Source organism: Lactuca sativa, chromosome 6 (assembly GCF_002870075.4).
Source record: "Lactuca sativa cultivar Salinas chromosome 6, Lsat_Salinas_v11, whole genome shotgun sequence".
Lineage (NCBI taxonomy): Eukaryota > Viridiplantae > Streptophyta > Magnoliopsida > Asterales > Asteraceae > Lactuca > Lactuca sativa.
This window is the reverse complement of record NC_056628.2, coordinates 20,122,834-20,141,049: the sequence shown is the minus strand read 5'-3', so window position 1 is coordinate 20,141,049 and position 18,216 is coordinate 20,122,834. Positions and strand designations below refer to the sequence as shown.

Here is an 18,216-nt window from a genome sequence, read left to right as displayed (position 1 = left end):
TTGTTTTTAATTATGTTAGTTATAAAACAGTTTATTGAAAAACATCATCAATATCATATCAATCCGTAATCCCATAAGTCGGTTGTCATAAAACATGTCATGGAAGAATAATAATGTCAGAGTACAATTCCAAGAATCTCATAATACGGAAATCAGATGTGTGTGTGATGTGCAGCTACCGTGCCGGCTCCTTACCCTTCGCTGAAGAGGTACCTAAAACAAAACTGAAAACTATAAGCAGGAAGCTTAGTCATGACTTCCCCCATCATACCACATACCATACATAACATATAATGCCAGTCATATTTGGGTGCCCGACCTACCCTGCTGAGCATACCGGGGTGCTCAACCTACCCCTGCTAGGCATACTGGGGTGCCTAACCTATCCCTGTAAGACATACCGGGGTATTCGACCTACCCCTTCGGTTTGTCTCAAGTAGTTACAGGGACTATTTCACCCCTACTACTACCACATAAAACATAGCTTAATCATACTGCCAGGCATACCGGGGTGCCCGACCTACCCCTTGGCCCTATCGACCAGATATGGGGACTATTCCCCTACTACCACTATCTCATAACATTATATCATACTAGCACATAACACATATCAGATAGTGGCAAACCAGAAAATTATCATTAAGACAATCATCCATAATCACTCCTACTAGTGGGCTGACATTATGACCTTAGACCCACTTCAACTAGATGGTAACTCACCCCAGTGTCGTGAATTGTCTAAACTGTCCTTGCTGCCAGGATCAACTCCTCTCAATTCCTACACGTAACAATCCTCCTTAATTACCATTTCATGGTCAACTCAGGTCAAAGTAAAATTCAAGGTCAATAGCTTGGTCAAAGTAAAATCTGGGTCAAAGTCAACGTTTGGTTGACTCAACTCGCCGAGTTGACCCCACAACTCGTCGAGTTCCATAATCCTAAGAATGCTAAAACTTCGACCCTACTCTTTGCGTCTTACATGAGCTCGTCGAGTTCTCCTTTAAACCAAATCGAGACCTTCTATAGTCGACTCGTCGAGTTCATCCATGAACTCATCGAGTTCATCTTCATACGAGTTAAAGTGTTTAGTCCTTGACTCGCCGAGTTCTTCTTGAACTCGTCGAGTTCGTCTTCATATGGTTGGGACATTTCCTTGAACTCGTCAAGTTCTTCGATCTTCGAGCCCTTATTCCTGTCTATCTTGTTGAGTCATGTTCTAGACTCAACCAGATCGATCAGAAGCCAAAAATGTTAGGAAACCATACCCCGACTCGCCGAGTCCCATGAACGACTCGCCGAGTCCCCCAAAGTCCATGTCCATATAGTTGATTTCAGTCGAGCTCAATGCATCCAGATCATAGATCTAACCTCCTAGGGTCCGTATTAAACGTAAAGCTATGAACTTTACATCCATGCATGGGTCTTCAAGCTCAAAAGACCCAAAATGAAGCCTATAAAGTGCATGGGGCTCCCATGGCCATAAAGCTGGCACCTTTATGCCTTAGGAACCCTCAATGGTTCTAGATCCGAATTCATAACCCCTTAGAACCACAAATCCCTAAAATGGCTCTACTAAATCTTAGAAAAGGTAGAAACTTGCCCTAACTAGAGATCTAAGAGATAAATGGTCAAGGCTGAAGCTTTTTACCTTGAATGAGTTGGAAATGAAGAAAAACCTTTGGATCTACTTGCTTCTTCTGGAACCCCCAACCTTCCACCTCTTTCTTCAAGCTTTAAACAATCAAAACACACAAAAATGGCTCAAGGACACTCAAAGTGCTTTAGGGTTTCGAGTTAGGGATTTTCTGGACTGTGAGAGACTATGGAGGCTGAAATAGGACTAGATAAGACATTTAAATAGGGTGCAAACCCTAAATATTAGGGTTTCATTCAAACAGTCCTACTCATCGAGTCGGGCTCCTGACTCGTCGAGTAGGTTACTTAAAACCCACGTCCAAAATCCAGTCTACTTGACGAGTTGGGCCTCCGACTTGTTAACTGCCAGTGTAAAACATGCAAATACTTAAATTTTAAATAAGTACCAGGAATCGGGTGTTACAAGTTCATATAGGCACAATTCATCAGTGGATGAGAGAAGCATTGAAATTAATCACATATATTGTTGCAAACTATAATATAATATTTTCCATCAATGTCTTAGACGAAGGTACAAAGTTACTAAAATGTGAGTATGCTAAGATCACCATTGAGATAAAATAACTAGAAATATAAGATAATTTAAAAAACAAACTAATAAAAAAAGAAATAGTCCTTAAAGGAAAGGTTAAAGACAAAATATTGCATCTTTTTCAGAGGGATATTGCCCATGCCAATATTTCAAATCTTTTGAATTGAATGGTAATAATTGCTTATTAAATGGGTTCCAATTTTCAAAACACATACTCTTAATCTTTGTGTATAAATTCCAAGACACATTTTCATACCTTCCTCGTCTCAATATCTTGTCTTGTATTCTTCCTAAAACTATTGAGAAATATGATGGAGGCACAATAGTTTTATCTTCTTGAAGGAAACAATATTTTGATGGATTACAAGCTCCATATAGAATGTCAATAGCAGGTATTGTTTAAATAGTCATTGTAACCACCAACTTAATTACTTATAATCATTGTAACCATCAAGTTATGGTCTTTAACAGGAAGATTCTCAAAGGAACAAAAGATTATGAGAAAAAATAGAGGAAACATGGTTCATTATATAGATTTAAAGAAGTTATCTTTTAAAAAATACTTGAACCTCTTAAAAGGATATATAGATAAACAAAAAAATATTTAAGGTAGCATTGAGAACTTTCTAAGAAAGTAGTCTTGACACTCTTTCTTTCTCAACCTATCTCAGAAGGAAGGGGCCGCTTGATTCGAAGCAATCTTCTTCATGATATTTAAAGAAACAAGGTCTTGCTTTGAATATGGAGAGTATGTTGTTTGGTCATGAATAAGGAAGAATCATGAACCACGTAGCTTAGGAGATGAAGACATCAAAAATATAATATAGAAAAATCTTTAGAAATATAAAGTATACTCCTTTGGTACTATAACGAATTTTTTTTGTAATGTACTAAGTAAAGAATGAATGAAAAACTTATTTTCTTTGTTGTTTAAGATTTATATTTTTTTATTTCAAAAAAAGAAATATATATGCACGATATACTGAATCTTAATATTAGAAAAAAAATGGACATTGAGAGCATGCCTAATTCACCAGTGAGAAAAAATATATTTTGTTTATCCAGGGGCTTAGTAAAGATATCAATGAGTTAAAGAGTAGTCGGAATATACATTAGCTCTATCTTTTGGTTTTGTATGTTTTCCCTGAGGAAGTGATTCCTTATCTCGATATGCTTTATCTTTAAGTGATAAACATTATTTTGAGTAATGAGGATAACACTAGTGTTATCGCAAAAGATGATAGTCTTTTTAAACTTGAATCCATAATCCAAGAGCTAGTTTTGAATCCAGAGAATTTGAGCACAACATCTACCAGCAACAATGTGTTTAGTTTCATCAATAGAACAAGATATTAAATATCATTTCTTACCTCACAAACCGATTAGTTCACTTCCTAAAAGTTGACATCCTCCTTAAGTATTCTTTCTATCTAACGAGCAACCTGCATAATCAAAATCAATATATCCAACTACATTGAATTTAGAGTCACGAGGGTACCAAAGCCCAAGATTGGGTGTATGTTTTAGGTATCAAAAAATACGCTTGAAAGGAAGAGGATGTGACTCCTTCGGATTTTGTTGATAACGTGCACACCTGCTCATTGCAAACATAATATCAGGGTGACTGGAGTGAGATAAAGTAATTATGCAATCATTCCTCTATACAAAGTTGGACTAACATTAGCATCAGATAAATCGACAAAGATTTTCAAAGAGGGGGACATATGGGTCTTTGTTGGATTGCAATCAGTTAATGAAAATTTCTTAAGTATGTTTGTGATGTGCTTACTCTGGTTAATTTAGATTCCTTTTGACTATTGCTTGACTTGTAGACCCAGAAAGAACGTCGACTCACCCATCATACTCATTTCACACCTTTTAGACCCTACTTCAACAAACTCTTTGCTCAACTCCTCATTTTTTGATCAAAAATAATGCTACTGACATAACCTTGATCCAAGATGATATCAAGCCTACATTCCTTGATAAACATGGTGTTATCAATAAATCCCCTCTTATAGCCATTTTGAAGAAGATATGTAGCCAATGTGTCATTCAATTCCATGGGAGCTTGATTTAGTTTATAAATAACCTTATCGAGTTGATAAACATGATCATGTAATTCTTCACTTACGAAACTAGTGGGTTTCTTGAGAAACACTTCATGCTCGAGATCTTTGTGGAGAAAGGAAATCTCTATATCCATCTAAAACACTTTCACGTTCATTTAAAAGGCATATGCAAGAAAAACTTAGATTTCTTCAATTCTAGCAATAGGGGAAAAGGTTTCATGATAATTTTAACCCTTTATTTGAGTAAACCCATGTGCCACAAGTGTTTCATTATTTATAGTGATGATGTCATCTTTATCCATCTTGTTTTGAAACACCCAGCGAGTGCCAAGAATTGTTTTACCATTTGGACGAGGAACCAGGGTCCAAACATTATATATTTTGGATTCATGTAGCCCATCCTACATTGCCTTACCAGTCAACATCATTTAGTGCATCGTCAACTTTCTTCATCTCAATCAGTGACACAAAATTACCAAACATGTAGAAGTTAAATGCACCTTGATGACAGGTGGGGACCCTAACTGTAAAATCTCCAATAAATTGAGAGATGGTATGATCATGAACACTTTGAAAATTGGTGAAATCAGACATGGAGGAAGTTTAATCAGTGTGAACTTCAGTCTCAGGGAGAAAGGGATCATCAATAAAATCCATAGAAACTTTATATTCAGGACAAGGAATGGAATAATTATAGGATTAGGATTTGTGGTGTTTCAAGAGATTGGATTAAGCATATAGGGTTTGGATAGTGTAACATCCATAAAAATCATGCCAAATTTAAAATTTTTAAACATTTCAAAACCAGAGTAATTACAAGACTTGTTTTCAAAAAAGTATAATGTCAAAGTATCCTAGAATCAAAACATATAAACATAAGGAGGTGTACGATCATGCCTTCACCTTCCCGCGATCATCAGAAGTACCTGAAACAATAATCGATAAATGTAAGCTCAAAGGCTTAGTGAGTTACCCCCAGAATACAAACACAATAAAACATATCAATAACATATAAGCAAACAGCATGCATAATGAGCCTTCAACCTGACAGGACCGCCTCACAGGCCTTCAGCCTATTCAGACCACTCTCCGAGCCTTCGACACGTCTGGGCCGCCTCGCAGGGCCTACATGTTATCTGGACCGCTCGTCTGGTATTCGTCCTGACTGGACCACCTCGTAGGGCCTTTAGTCTATCCCAACCGCCATGGGTATGTTGGCCTTCAGCACAAAGCAGGACCACCTCAACCAAACCCCCAATCAAACAATCATGTGCACATAAATATCATACGCTAGTATATATAATAGTCAAACTGATATAACACATCATTAAACATAGCAACCTCATGTAGCCAGGATACAGACCTAACCGGTCACTAACATAGCATCATCCTATATACTAGGATATGGACCTAACCAGGTCACTAAGCATATCACCATCCTAACTACCTGGATGTAAACTCAAGAAGCATATCATGCAATAACCCGGACACAAATCCGAAAAGGACTGACATTGGTGCCTTAGACCCAGTTAATACAGTGAGGACAACTCACCTCAAAAATAGCTCGAAGTGATAAAGTCAAACTCCACCAAATGCAACTCCAAGTCCAACACCTATATCCACCAATGGTTCACTTCCATAAATTCCCAAATTACCAAATACCCCCATAAGTCAAACTGGTCAACCCTCAGTCAAATTCAAAGTCAACGGTCCATGTTGACCCGACTCGTCGAGTGCAGCTAGCAACTCGTCGAGTTCCTTAAGAACCCAGAAACCACCAAACCCCTAATTGACTCGCCGAGTTTCCAACCAACTCGTCGAGTCTTTTCGTGTCCAGATGTCGGGGAAAACCCTAACAAACTCGATGAGTTCTCTTACTGACTCGCCGAGTCCATGTATAATTAACTATGGGCAATCTTCATCCGACTCGCCGAGTCGGTTATATGATTCTTCGAGTTCATGCAATCCATTCCTTATCAAGACGTTTTTAAGTAGTCCCCAAGCTCCATATTGTTGATCCAGCTTCCTAAGGCACAAATTACATGTAAAGCTACAAACTTTACGTGCATGCAAGGTCTTAAAGGCTTATAATCACTAAAATCAAGCCTAGAATGAGGTTTAGGGCATGGTGAGGGGTTCTTATGAGATAAAGTTGATAGTTTTGCGAGTTTGAGACCTGGAGGAGTCTAGATCTTAAGTTGCAACTTCAGATCATGGCTAAGCCTCATAAACACTCAAGAACAAGGTTAATAGCGATTAGGGTTTCTTCTGGCCGTCAAGAGATGATAAGGGATTGGAGGTAAGGACTCAAGGTCCTTTAAATAGGGTGCAAACCCTAAAAATTAGGGTTTCATCTCCCAGCTCCTACTCGTCAAGTCCGGGTCCTTCGACTCGTCGAGTAGGTCCACTGTTCCATGCATCTAGCCCGCCTCTACACGACGAGTTGGGGCAACCAAATTGTCGAGTAGGTCCATAAATATTTACATAATGCTTTAAAAATTCATATCTGGGACTTGCGGTCTTACGATTCCCCCCACTTGAACTATACTTCGTCCTCGAAGTCTGCTACGGTAAACAAATCTAGGTAGTGCTCCCATATCTCTGCCTCCGGCTCCTATATCCACTCGGATCCCCTCCTATGCTCCCACTGTACCTTTACCAGAGGTACTTCCTTGTTCCGTAGAACCTTTACCTTCCTTTCAAGAATGGCTATTGGCCTCTCCACGTAATTCAGGCGCTCGTCGACCTGAATATCGTCTAATGATACCACTGCCCCCTCATCTACTATGCACTTCTGTAATTGTGACATGGAAAGTGTTGTGGACCTGACTAAGCTCCTCCTGGAGATCCAGTCGATAAGTTACCTTGACAACCCTGTTAATGATCCTGAATGACCCAATGTATCGATGACCCAACTTCCCCCTCTTTCTGAAGGGGATCACACCCTTCCAAGGTGAGACCTTCAGGAGTACCATGTCACCCTCCTGGAACTCCAGCTTAGATCTGCGTCCGTCAGCGTAACTGTTTTGCCGATTCTAAGTAGTCTGCAGCCGCTATTTGATCTGATGGATCCTCTTGGTACTCTGCAAAACTACCTATGTGCATCCCATCACCCTGTGACCGATCTCACCCCAACAGACTAGGGTGCGACATCTCCATCCATACAACAGCTCGTATGGTGGGGCACCAATACTGGAATGAAAGTTGTTGTTGTAGGAGAACTCTGCAAGAGATAGGTGGGAGTCCCAGCTCCCACCGAAATCAATAAAACAGGCTCTCAACATATCCTCAAGATTCTTTATGGTCCGCTCACTCTAACCATCTGTCTGCGGTTGATAGGGCCATGATGAAGTGCATCCGCATGCCCAGTTCCTCATGGAACTTCTGCCATAAACAGGAGGTGAACTGAACATCGAGGTCTGAGACAATAGAGACCGGAACCCCATGGCGAGAAACAAACTCGCGGATATACAAGTTGGTTCTCGGCCGATGAACTCTCCTGTATCGCTAAAAAGTGGGTGCTCTATTGGTCAATCGATCCATTATGACCCAAATAGCGTCGAAGCCCTTCGCCGTCCTCGGCAACTTGGTAATAAAATCCATCGTGATTTGTTCCCACTTCCACATGGGAACCTCTAGAAGTTGTAGCTTTCCATGTGGCCTCTGGTGCTTGGCCTTGACCATCCTACAAGTCAGGCACCTCTCCATGTACCAAGCGGTTTCTTGCTTCATGCACGGCCACCAGTAACTCAAGCGCAAATCCTGGTACATCTTGGTGGCCCCCGAGTGGATAGAGATGTGAGACTTATAAGCCTCCTCCATAATAGTCTATCTGACCCCACCAGACATTGGAACCCAGACCCGACCGTAACGAGTAAATAATCTCAGGCTATCCTGCACAAACCGGGTGTTATCATCCCTAATCCTCTCAAGCTTCCAGCTCTCCTAACGCATACCCTCTACATGATCTTCCTGTATCAAGCTCACAAGTGGCGAATCCATCGATATCCCCATAGATGTCACTTGTGTAGAAGATCCAATTGACTTGCGGCTTAGGGTGTACGCAACCACGTTCTTTATACCTGGGTGGTAAAGGATCTCGCAATCATAGTCCTTGACTACATCCAGCCACCCGCGTTGTCTCATGTTCAGGTTCGGTTGATCCATGATGTGTCTCAAACTCTTGTGGTCCATGTATATGGTACAGCAGTCCCCATAGAGGTAATGTCTCCAGATCTTGAGAAAGAATACCACCACTCCTAACTCCAAATTATGAGTAGGGTATCTCGTTTTGTGCGGCTTCAACTGTCGCGACATATAGGCCTATCACCCATCCTCTTTGCATAAGGACCGACCCCGGTCCCGTTATAGATGAATCACAAAACACTACAAATCCTTGATCCTCTCTGGGAGAGTCAAGACTGGAGCCTCGCAAAGTCACTGTCTGAGGGTCTCGAATGCCCTCTGTTGCTCAGGGCCCGACCGGAAATCCACCCCTTCCTCGTCAAACGAGTGAGGGGTACTACAATCTTGGAGAAATCTTGTGTGAATCTCCGGTAGTACCCTGCCAATCCCAAAAAGCTCCTGATATCTGAGGGAGATTTCGGAACCTCCCACTACATAACTGCCTCGATTTTGGCCGGATCGACCAAAATCCCTTCCTAGTTAACGAGGTGTCCATGGAACTGAACCTCTCATAACCAAAACTCGCACTTCGAGAACTTGGCATACAGCCGCTCTCGCCTCAAAACTCCTAATAGCTCCCGAAGATGCTCCTCATGCAGCTCTTGGGTCCTTGAGTACACCAAGATATAGTATATGAATACAATGACCGTGCGATCGAGCATTGGCCTGCAGAACTGATTCATCAGGTCCATAAATATTGTTGGCTCGTTGGTGAACCCAAACGGCATCACCACGAACTCGTAATTCCCGAAACGAGTCCGGAACGAGGTCTTCTCCACGTCCTCCTCCATAACCCTGACCTGATGGTACCCGAACCTCATGTTTATCTTAGAGAACCAAGATGTTCCCTGCAACTAATCGAAAAGGTCATCAATCCTCAGGAGTGGGTAACAGTTCTTCACCATCAACTTTTTCAACTCCCGGTAGTCAGTGCACATCCGGTGTGAACCATCCTTCTTCTTGACGAAGAGAATCAGCGCTCCCCACGGGGAACTGCTTGTACGAATGAACTGATTGCCCAACAATTCCTACAGCTGTGATGACAACTGTTGCATCTCTGGTGGTGCCAAACGGCTCGGTGCCTTGGTGATAGGGGTTGCACCTGGCACTAGGTCGATCCTAAACTCGACATGCCTCTCCAGAGGCAGTCCGGGTAACTCCTTTGGGAAAACGTCAGCAAACTCCCTGACCACTGGAACCTCTAATACTGAAACATAATCCCTGACCCGCATATCCACCACATATGATAGATAACCCACACACCCGTGTTGAATGTACTTTAGAGCCCAGGCAGCTTAACAAAACCTTGATCCCAATCCGATGCCCTCGTTGTAGAAAATCAGTTCTCCCCCACTTGGGGTTCGAACTACCAGCCACTGACCCTCACAGTCAATCATGGCACCGAAGCGACTAAGCCAGTCCATACCCACGATCACACACACATCCCTTATGGGAATCGGAATTAAGTCTATCGGAAAAGATACCCCGAAGATCTCCAACATGCAACCCCGATAGACTGAAGAAGCGGAAACCCCATGTTCGTTGGCGATAGAAACTCACAATGGACACTCTAGCTCTCCTACTGGCAACCCGAACTCCCTACTGAATGACTGAGAAACAAACGACCAACTCGCGTCAGAGTCAAATAATACCAAAGCAGGTAAGGAGTTCACTAAAAATGTACCTAATCACAGGAACAAACATATAAGCATAAAATAGATATAATCAGTAGGATAAGGGATAGAAACATACCAGTAACCACGTCTGGTGCTGCTCTGTCCTCCTCTACTATAAGCTGGAAATCGTGTTCCTGGGCCCTTGGGGGCGCTTCTCTACCCTGACTCCCGTCAGTAATCCTCAGTGTAGCCAGCGCTAGAGCCTGTGTCGGCCTGGCAACGAGTTGTGGACATTTGGTATTCTTGAGACCAACCTGAAGGTAGTCGTAGAAAATCCTCATATCCTGAACTGGGGCATTCTGGCGATAATCCTTCACCGAATGCCCATCCCTTCTGCATTTACGGCACGGGCTTCTCAATCTGCAAACACCCGAGTGACCCTTCCCGCACTTGCCATAAGTGCGGCTCTGCTGTCCCTCTGACCTGAAATCAACGGTCTTAGACCGCTTTGGCATTGGTTGTGACTGGACTGGGGCCTACCGCTGCTCCTTCAACTATAGCTCAATCTCTAACTCGTGTCGCCTAGCAGCCACCTGTAACTCCAAAAGCAGGTCCCAACGGTGGTTCGCCACAAACTGGCGGATGTTAGTCTTGAGCATGCTCAGATAACGTGTCATCTGAGCCTGCTCAAAGGCAAACTCTGGGAAAAACATCGCCCTCTCCATGAACATATAGGTGATCTCCGTCACCGTCTCACCATCCTGTCTCAGCTCCAAGAACTCCTGAGTTAACCGTTCACGCTCGACCCACAGAATGTATCGAGCGCGGAACATATCCCTGAACTGATCCCAAGTAACCGACACACTTTGATCATCAGTGTAAGATCCAGCCATCAACCTCCACCAATCCTTTTCCCCAGATCTCAGCAGGTTCAGGGCACACCTAACCTTCCGGTCAGTAGGACATGAACATGTGAAGAAACACCCCTCCACGTCAAAAATCCACCTCAAGGCTTTGATGGGCTACTGATTCCCATCAAAATTAGAAAACTTCGTGTTATCTAATTCCCTATACTGAAAAGCTCAACCGGCTCCTCCCCCTGTCGCTGTTACAGTTGATGTATTGTTGCGGCAGCAGTCTCCGCAAGGGCAGCATAGCGCTTGTTGAAATACTCAACCATGGTGGTCTTAATAGACCCAAATATCTCTGGCATTTGTGCCCAGAACAAAGTAGCAACCTCATCATGCAGGATCTCTTAAATCTTAGTATCCAACTCATCCACCCTCATCTGACCAACAACCATGGGCACTGTCGGTCCCTCCTGACTGCCATCTCCTGATCGTGATCCAGATCTGGTCACAAAGCGTCTCGTAACCACCATACTGAAAATATATGTTAACACACTTTCGCGCGCGTATTAAACAAGTAAATTTATCACTGCTTGGAATGCACTAAAAAGATAGAACAGGGAAGCAGGGTCGAATCCTCAGGGACACAACCTAAAAGTCAATGCCTTTTTGCATCAGGCACATCTTGTCAAAAAACATAAATTATAAAAGGGGGTTTTAAATTAAACTAAAAACTAAAATTGCTGTGATATTAAACTAAACAAAAATCAATATAAAAAACGATTTCAGTTCTGCTACGACTTTCCTAATCTTGCAACTGATCCGGATCTGATTATTTGAGACGCGTTCTATCTAAGCTGGTACTAAGAAAAACTAACAAGCTCTAGTAATTTCTCTTTTACGTAAATTAGTTAATCAAAACAAGCTCTTCAATTAACCCTAACTTTTTACTGTTCAATTAAACAAGCTCTTAATTAAATTAGAAAAGCAGCTTTATGATCTGTATAAAATTCCCAACAATACCTAATACTTCTCACAAGCTCGGAAGCGTAAAGATATGATTTCTATAGTTTATACCAGAGTTAAATCCCAAAACGGAACAAATCTGATACTTGTTACTTATTACCAGTTGACAAGAACAATTACGTATTCTATAACAGATTAATTGGAATGATAAAACCCTAGCTAGGTGATCAAACTAACAAGAATCAAAATCAAAAATTCATTAAGAACAAAACTGAAGAATCTAGATAGAAACACAAATCAAAAATCAGATCTAATGATCAATCAAATGAAAAGTACTTGTCGTATGCAGAACTGAAAACTAGGGTTTAGACAAACATGGCTAAAATATGATAAAAATAGATGAAAAGAGACATCAAACAACTAATCTTACTAATCTACTTGAAAGAGATGATCTACAACCTTCAGATCTTCATAAATTGATGAAATTAGAGAAGAAACGCCTCCAAAATCGTATTTTTGTCGTCTGATACCTTTGGAATTGCCAACTTAGGTTACTGGAAGGCTATCAGGGTCTTTTTATACGTCTAGCAGCAAAAACGACGCACCTGCGGTCGCAAGGGGACAACCTACGATCGCAGGTTTTGAAATAAATGCATCTGATGCCGTTTTAATGAAGTAGGATGTTATTTTGACACTTTTTGGCCAACCTGCGATCGCAGGTTTTGAGTTTTCACTTTTGGATGAATTTTGGGCACAAAAGAACCTCGAAGGCTACCTACGACCAAACTTACAATCACAAAAAAGTCACCTGCGATCGCAAGGAGACAACCTGCGATCGCAGGTTGTGCCTATGACGTCCGGAATTTCGTCTACTTTTCAGATCATTTTGAATCGCGTCAATTGGAGTTACGGTTCTCGAGATATGGTCAAAATACTAACATGAGGTCAAAGCTGCCAGCAACATCCTTTAACTTTGATATTGTATATTCTCTCTCCGCGTGATCAGTTCAATCGAATGTTTCTTGACCAATGCATCTACCAAACATTCCTCAACATACTCCATAAGTTCCAAGCTCCATTTTAAGCTCCAAACGTGCATCCAACTGCTCCCAAGGCACTACTCTACTTGAACTATCTGAAATCAACATAAAACATGAGCAGTACGGGGATTCTAACGATAGACATGAGCTGAACATTATTTAAATAAATGACATGAAAATGTACAAAATATGATGCGAAAATGATGATAAAAACTACCCTATAAGACGCATAAAATTGCATCTAACAATATACCAGGAAAATTTCATATAACCTGTATAATTAATGGGGAACCAACTCCAAAATAAACCCTAGGGGTTGTGACTTCCATGCTATGCGTATGGGTCCTGTGCATTTAGTAGTACGAGTCCATACTACCTTCCACACCTACTCATATTTGTCTCAAGTATCATCACAATGCCCTAACAATATACATAAACATAGCGAGAGCTCAATCCTCACTCCTATAGGAATGCTAAATATCTCATACTAGCCTACCGACCTCGCACAACCCACCATCCATGAAAATTCCACCAACCCTGTAGCACTAGTATATGCTAGCCATACATAATGTTGGACCCTATAGACATTCGAATACTCGGTCCTACTCTAAGCCTACAACCAGACAAGGAACAGGAAGCAAAGCTAAACCAAATATTCTCAGGCTATAAGATCTTAATTATGTACAACTTATGATGCATACACTGAGCAACTACAGTAATGATGTGAATTTCATGTAAGGAAAAACCCTAGGCTACCAGGCATCATATATAAGCAGGCAATTCTATCACTCAATTCCTGAAGATCCCTAGCCTAGTACTAGCATGATGTTCTAACATATCACAAAACCAAATAATCCGTAAGGTATTTTGGGGTCTATTCGCAAGCTCCGGTTGATCGTACACTTGCTTCCTCCCTTAGTGTTTTGAAAACCATTTAAAACAATTCATTTTAAAATCTTGTCCTTAGTTTGAGACTGGAGACTCACGATTGTTTCCTCCAATTCACTCAAACCATGGCTCTAATACCAACTTGTAACATCCATAAAAATCATGCCAAATTAAAACTTTTTAAAACACTTCAAAACCAATGATTATTACAAGACTTGTTTTCAAAATAGTATAATGTCATAGTATCCCAGAATCAAAACATGTAAACATAAGGAGGTGTACGATCACGCCTTCACCTTCCCACAATCAACAGAAGTACCTGAAACAATAATCGATAAATGTAAGCTTGGAGGCTTAGTGAGTTACCCCCAAAATACCAACACCATAAAACATATCAATAACATATAAGTAAACGTCATGCATAATGAGCCTTCAGCCTGATTGGGCCGCCTTATAGGCCTTCAGCCTATCTGTACTGCTCTTTGAGCCTTCGGCACGTCTGGACCGCCTCGTAGGGCCTACAGCCTATCCGGACCACTCCTCGGGCCTTCGGGCTAACTAAACCGCCTCGTAGGGCCTTCGGTCTATCCGGGCCGACCTAGGTATGTTGGCATTCAGCACAAAGCAAGATCGCCTCAACCCAAACCCAAATCAAACAATCATGTGCATGTAAATATCATACACTAGCATATATAATAGTCAAACCGATCTTACATATCACTAATCCTAGCAACATCCTGTAACCAAGATACAAACCTAACCGGTCACTAACATAGCATCATCCTATATACCAGGATACCGACCTAACCAAGTCACTAAGAATATCACCATCCCAACTACCAGGATGTAAATCAATAAGCATATCATGAAATAACCCGGATACAGATCCGAAAAGGTCCAGCATTGGTGCCTTAGACCCGGTTGATATAGTGAGGAGAACTCACCTCACAAGTAGCTCAAAGTGATAAAGTCAAACTCCACCAAATGCAACTCCAAGTCCAACACCTACTTCTATCAATGTTTCACTTCCACAAATTCTCAAATTACTAAATACCCCCAGAAGTCAAACTGGTCAACCCTTGGTCAAATTCAAAGTCAACGGTCAATGTCAACAGTCCATGTTGAACCAACTCGTCGAGTGCATCTAGCAACTCATCGAGTTCCTTAAGAACTCAGAACCCACCAAAACCCTAATTGACGCGCCTAGTTTCCAACCAACTCGTCGAGTCTTTTCGTGTCCAAATGTCAGGGAAAACCCTAACTGACTCTTCAATCTCTCTTACTGATGTGCCGAGTCTATGCATAATCAATTACGGGCAATCTTCATGCGACTCGCCGATTCGGCTATGCGACTTATCGAGTTCATGCAATCCATTCCTAATCCAGATGTTTTTAAGCCGTCCCCAAGCTCCATATTGTAGATCCAGCTTCCTAAGGCACAAATTCCATGTAAAGTTGCAAACTTTATGTGCATGCAAGGTCTTAAAGGCTTATAGTCACGGAAATCAAGCCTAGGATGAGGTTTAGGGCATGGTGAGGGGTTCATATGAGATAAACTTGATAGCTTTGCAAGTATGACACCTTGAGAAGTCCAGATCTGAAGTTGCAACTTCAGATCATGGCTAATTACCCGAAATGACTCCCAAATATACTAAAGATGGCCCTAAACCTAAGCATGAAGAGATCTAGCTAAAGATAAGCCAAGGTAACGACTTCTTACCTTCAAAATGATGCAAAGATGAAGTAGAGTCAGATCCACCAGCTCAACTTTTCTCCAAGCTTCTTATACTTCACATATTTTTTCACAAAATGCACCAAAATCACCCTTTAAGCCTCACAAACACTGAAGAACAAGGTGAATAGCGATTAGGGTTTCTTCTGGCCGTCAAGAGATAATAAGGGACTGGAGGTAAGGACTTAAGCTCCTTTAAATAGGGTGCAAACCCTAAAAATTAGGGTTTCATCTCCCACCTCCTACTCGTCGAGTCCTGGTCCTCTGACTCGTCGAGTAGGTCCAATGTTCCACGTGGCTAACCCGGGTTTTTTTACCGATTTCGTTTATTCCACTAGAGTTTTTTGACCTCTAAGTTTAGGTATAATTGTGGTCAATAAAAAAATGAACCGATTATTTAAATCAATTTGGGCTTGGATTTTTTCTAATTTTTCTATTTTCTTTTCATTGTCTGGAGAAATAGAATCTATTTTATGTTCATATTCTCGAGAATTAGGATATGGAAGAAGGCTATAATGAATTTTATTTAGTTCATATGTTTTTGTGCAATTTTCTATCAAACTTTGATTTATGATTGAAGATGAAAAAAATTTATTGAGTCTTCAACGATACATCCCAGTCAAAAAGGGATCATCCATTTTAACTAAGTAATTCTTTTTGTTAACTAGGCAATTCTTTTTTTTTTTTCAGTCTTAACATTACACAATCTAGTCTTTCTTTCAAGTATGTTTATAGAAAGAAATATTGTCTCTAAATCCTCAATTCTATTTATAAATTCATTATTTAAGTTGTTATTTTTTCTTTATTGGTATAAAGCCACTCGGTGTATAGTGCATCAGCGGAGAGTTTTTCTAATGTAGACAACAATATCCTTCTTGCTATCATTTCCCAAACGTTGACAAACTGGGAGGATATTTAAAATATATTCTTTTTTTCCATCACTTTGACATGTATAAAAAAATATTGTGACGTTTCTTTTCTTATAGACGATACATCGATTATAATCGGAAAAAAAAAAGGTCAGAATAGGTTTTTCAAACAAAGAAAAGGATTTTTCTTCATCTCTTTTGCGAAGTATTTCTAAATACAAATCTTCTTGATTCTCATACATATAAGAAAGCGGTTTATTGTTTTTAAGCTTCGTTTGGTCCATTTTCTCGAGGTTGTTAAGTTTCTTACTAATAATGGATAACGAAATTCTACCTAAATAATACACACAAGTAACAAATAAGAAAATATTAAGGATACCAGGTATAGACATAGAATTTGCTAATTCTGACACAAAGGACTTATTAGATTAAATGTACTTACGAATAGATCGATTTTTGCGTATCCAAACCACTAACAATCCAATTGATTTCATCAATATAATGTGACCAATTATCCAACCAACAAAGCTACTTGTTACAAAAATAATCTTGCTATTGCATTGAAACATAAAAATGTTGACTAATCTTGCTAAAATTGAACGTGGTAAAATGAAATGATTGAATAATTGAAAAATGACATTATTCAGGAATACACATTGAATGCTGAGATTACACATTGAATTTATGTTAGTAGATCCATATCAAAGAAGTGTTTGTGAGTATTGCAGAAGAAATGAAACAAAAGAAACGGTAGAGCTAGGATAGTTATTGTATGAGGTCTACCCAGTGCTAGATGCAGAGGCGCATAATAGATCGATATGAGCAGTATGAGCTAACTTGTAATAAAATCAGTTGTTGTTGATACCTTCTTCTCGGTCTCTTCTTCTCCTTCTTCCATAATGTGAGCTCGGAGAAGGAAGAGATAGGAGTGCCCTATGGAGAATGCGGTCAGAAATCCATAATAGAGTCTGCCCACAACGACCGAATTGATTATCTTCATGCATAAGGATACTAGATTACCTAGTAGAAAAGATTTCAAAATCATCACAAATCTCCCTTTTTCTTTTCTATTGCAATTTATGAATTATTATATGATGATTTTGAAACTTTCCATATATAGAAATAGAAAGAGATAGACTAGAAATGACATTTGTTATGTTAATGACACTTTAATGATATTAAATGAATGGAATTGGGATATGGATGGAATATAATGAAATAGAGCCACTTTGGGGTTCCCTATGAAATGAGGCATGGAAGGGAGCCACTATGAAGAAGTTCCGGGAGTTACGAAGGAAGCTTCAAGCTCATATTGGTCATGGGTTGAGAACGGGAATGGAACTCTATGAGATCGAATCTCCCGTTGTTCCTCAGTAGCTCAATGGTAGAGCGGTCGGCTATTAACCGAGTGGTCGTAGGTTCGAATTCTACTTGAGGAGATTTGAAAATCACCGTCAACACCTCAGTGTAGGCCTGGGATACTCCTTTGTTCCATAGCCCTGGGGCTATTTACAACTATCCAATTAATAATTCTCAGATGTACTAGTACTAGCAGTGCATCAAAAATGCATACATCGATTCTCCCGAGAGGCTACAATTGCCGCGAGCAAACATATTAATGACGAGGAATGCTTTTTTGTTATGCTACTAATACTTGTACTTGCTCTGCTATTCTGCCCCATCCTGGCTGAGGAAGAGTTACAGGCACGTAAAAAAATGCACTAATGGGGGGTGGGCATACTATGTGTAATGTTTCACTCATTTACGATAAATAATAAATAAAAGGCCATTCCATTTCGACAAAAGACCCAC

The 18,216-nt window shown here is 40.6% G+C and overlaps 1 non-coding gene and 1 pseudogene across 1 annotated transcript; one reads left to right on the top strand and one right to left on the bottom strand.

Annotated features, from left to right (window-relative positions):
- Positions 1-16,370: 16,370 nt before the first annotated feature.
- LOC111885095 (uncharacterized mitochondrial protein AtMg00370-like) lies at positions 16,371-17,449 on the bottom strand (annotated as a pseudogene).
- A 322-nt stretch (positions 17,450-17,771) lies between these two features.
- Positions 17,772-17,843, top strand: TRNAN-AUU (transfer RNA asparagine (anticodon AUU)). Its single transcript has one exon. It is a non-coding gene; the product is annotated as a tRNA-Asn (tRNA).
- The last annotated feature ends 373 nt before the right edge of the window (positions 17,844-18,216 follow it).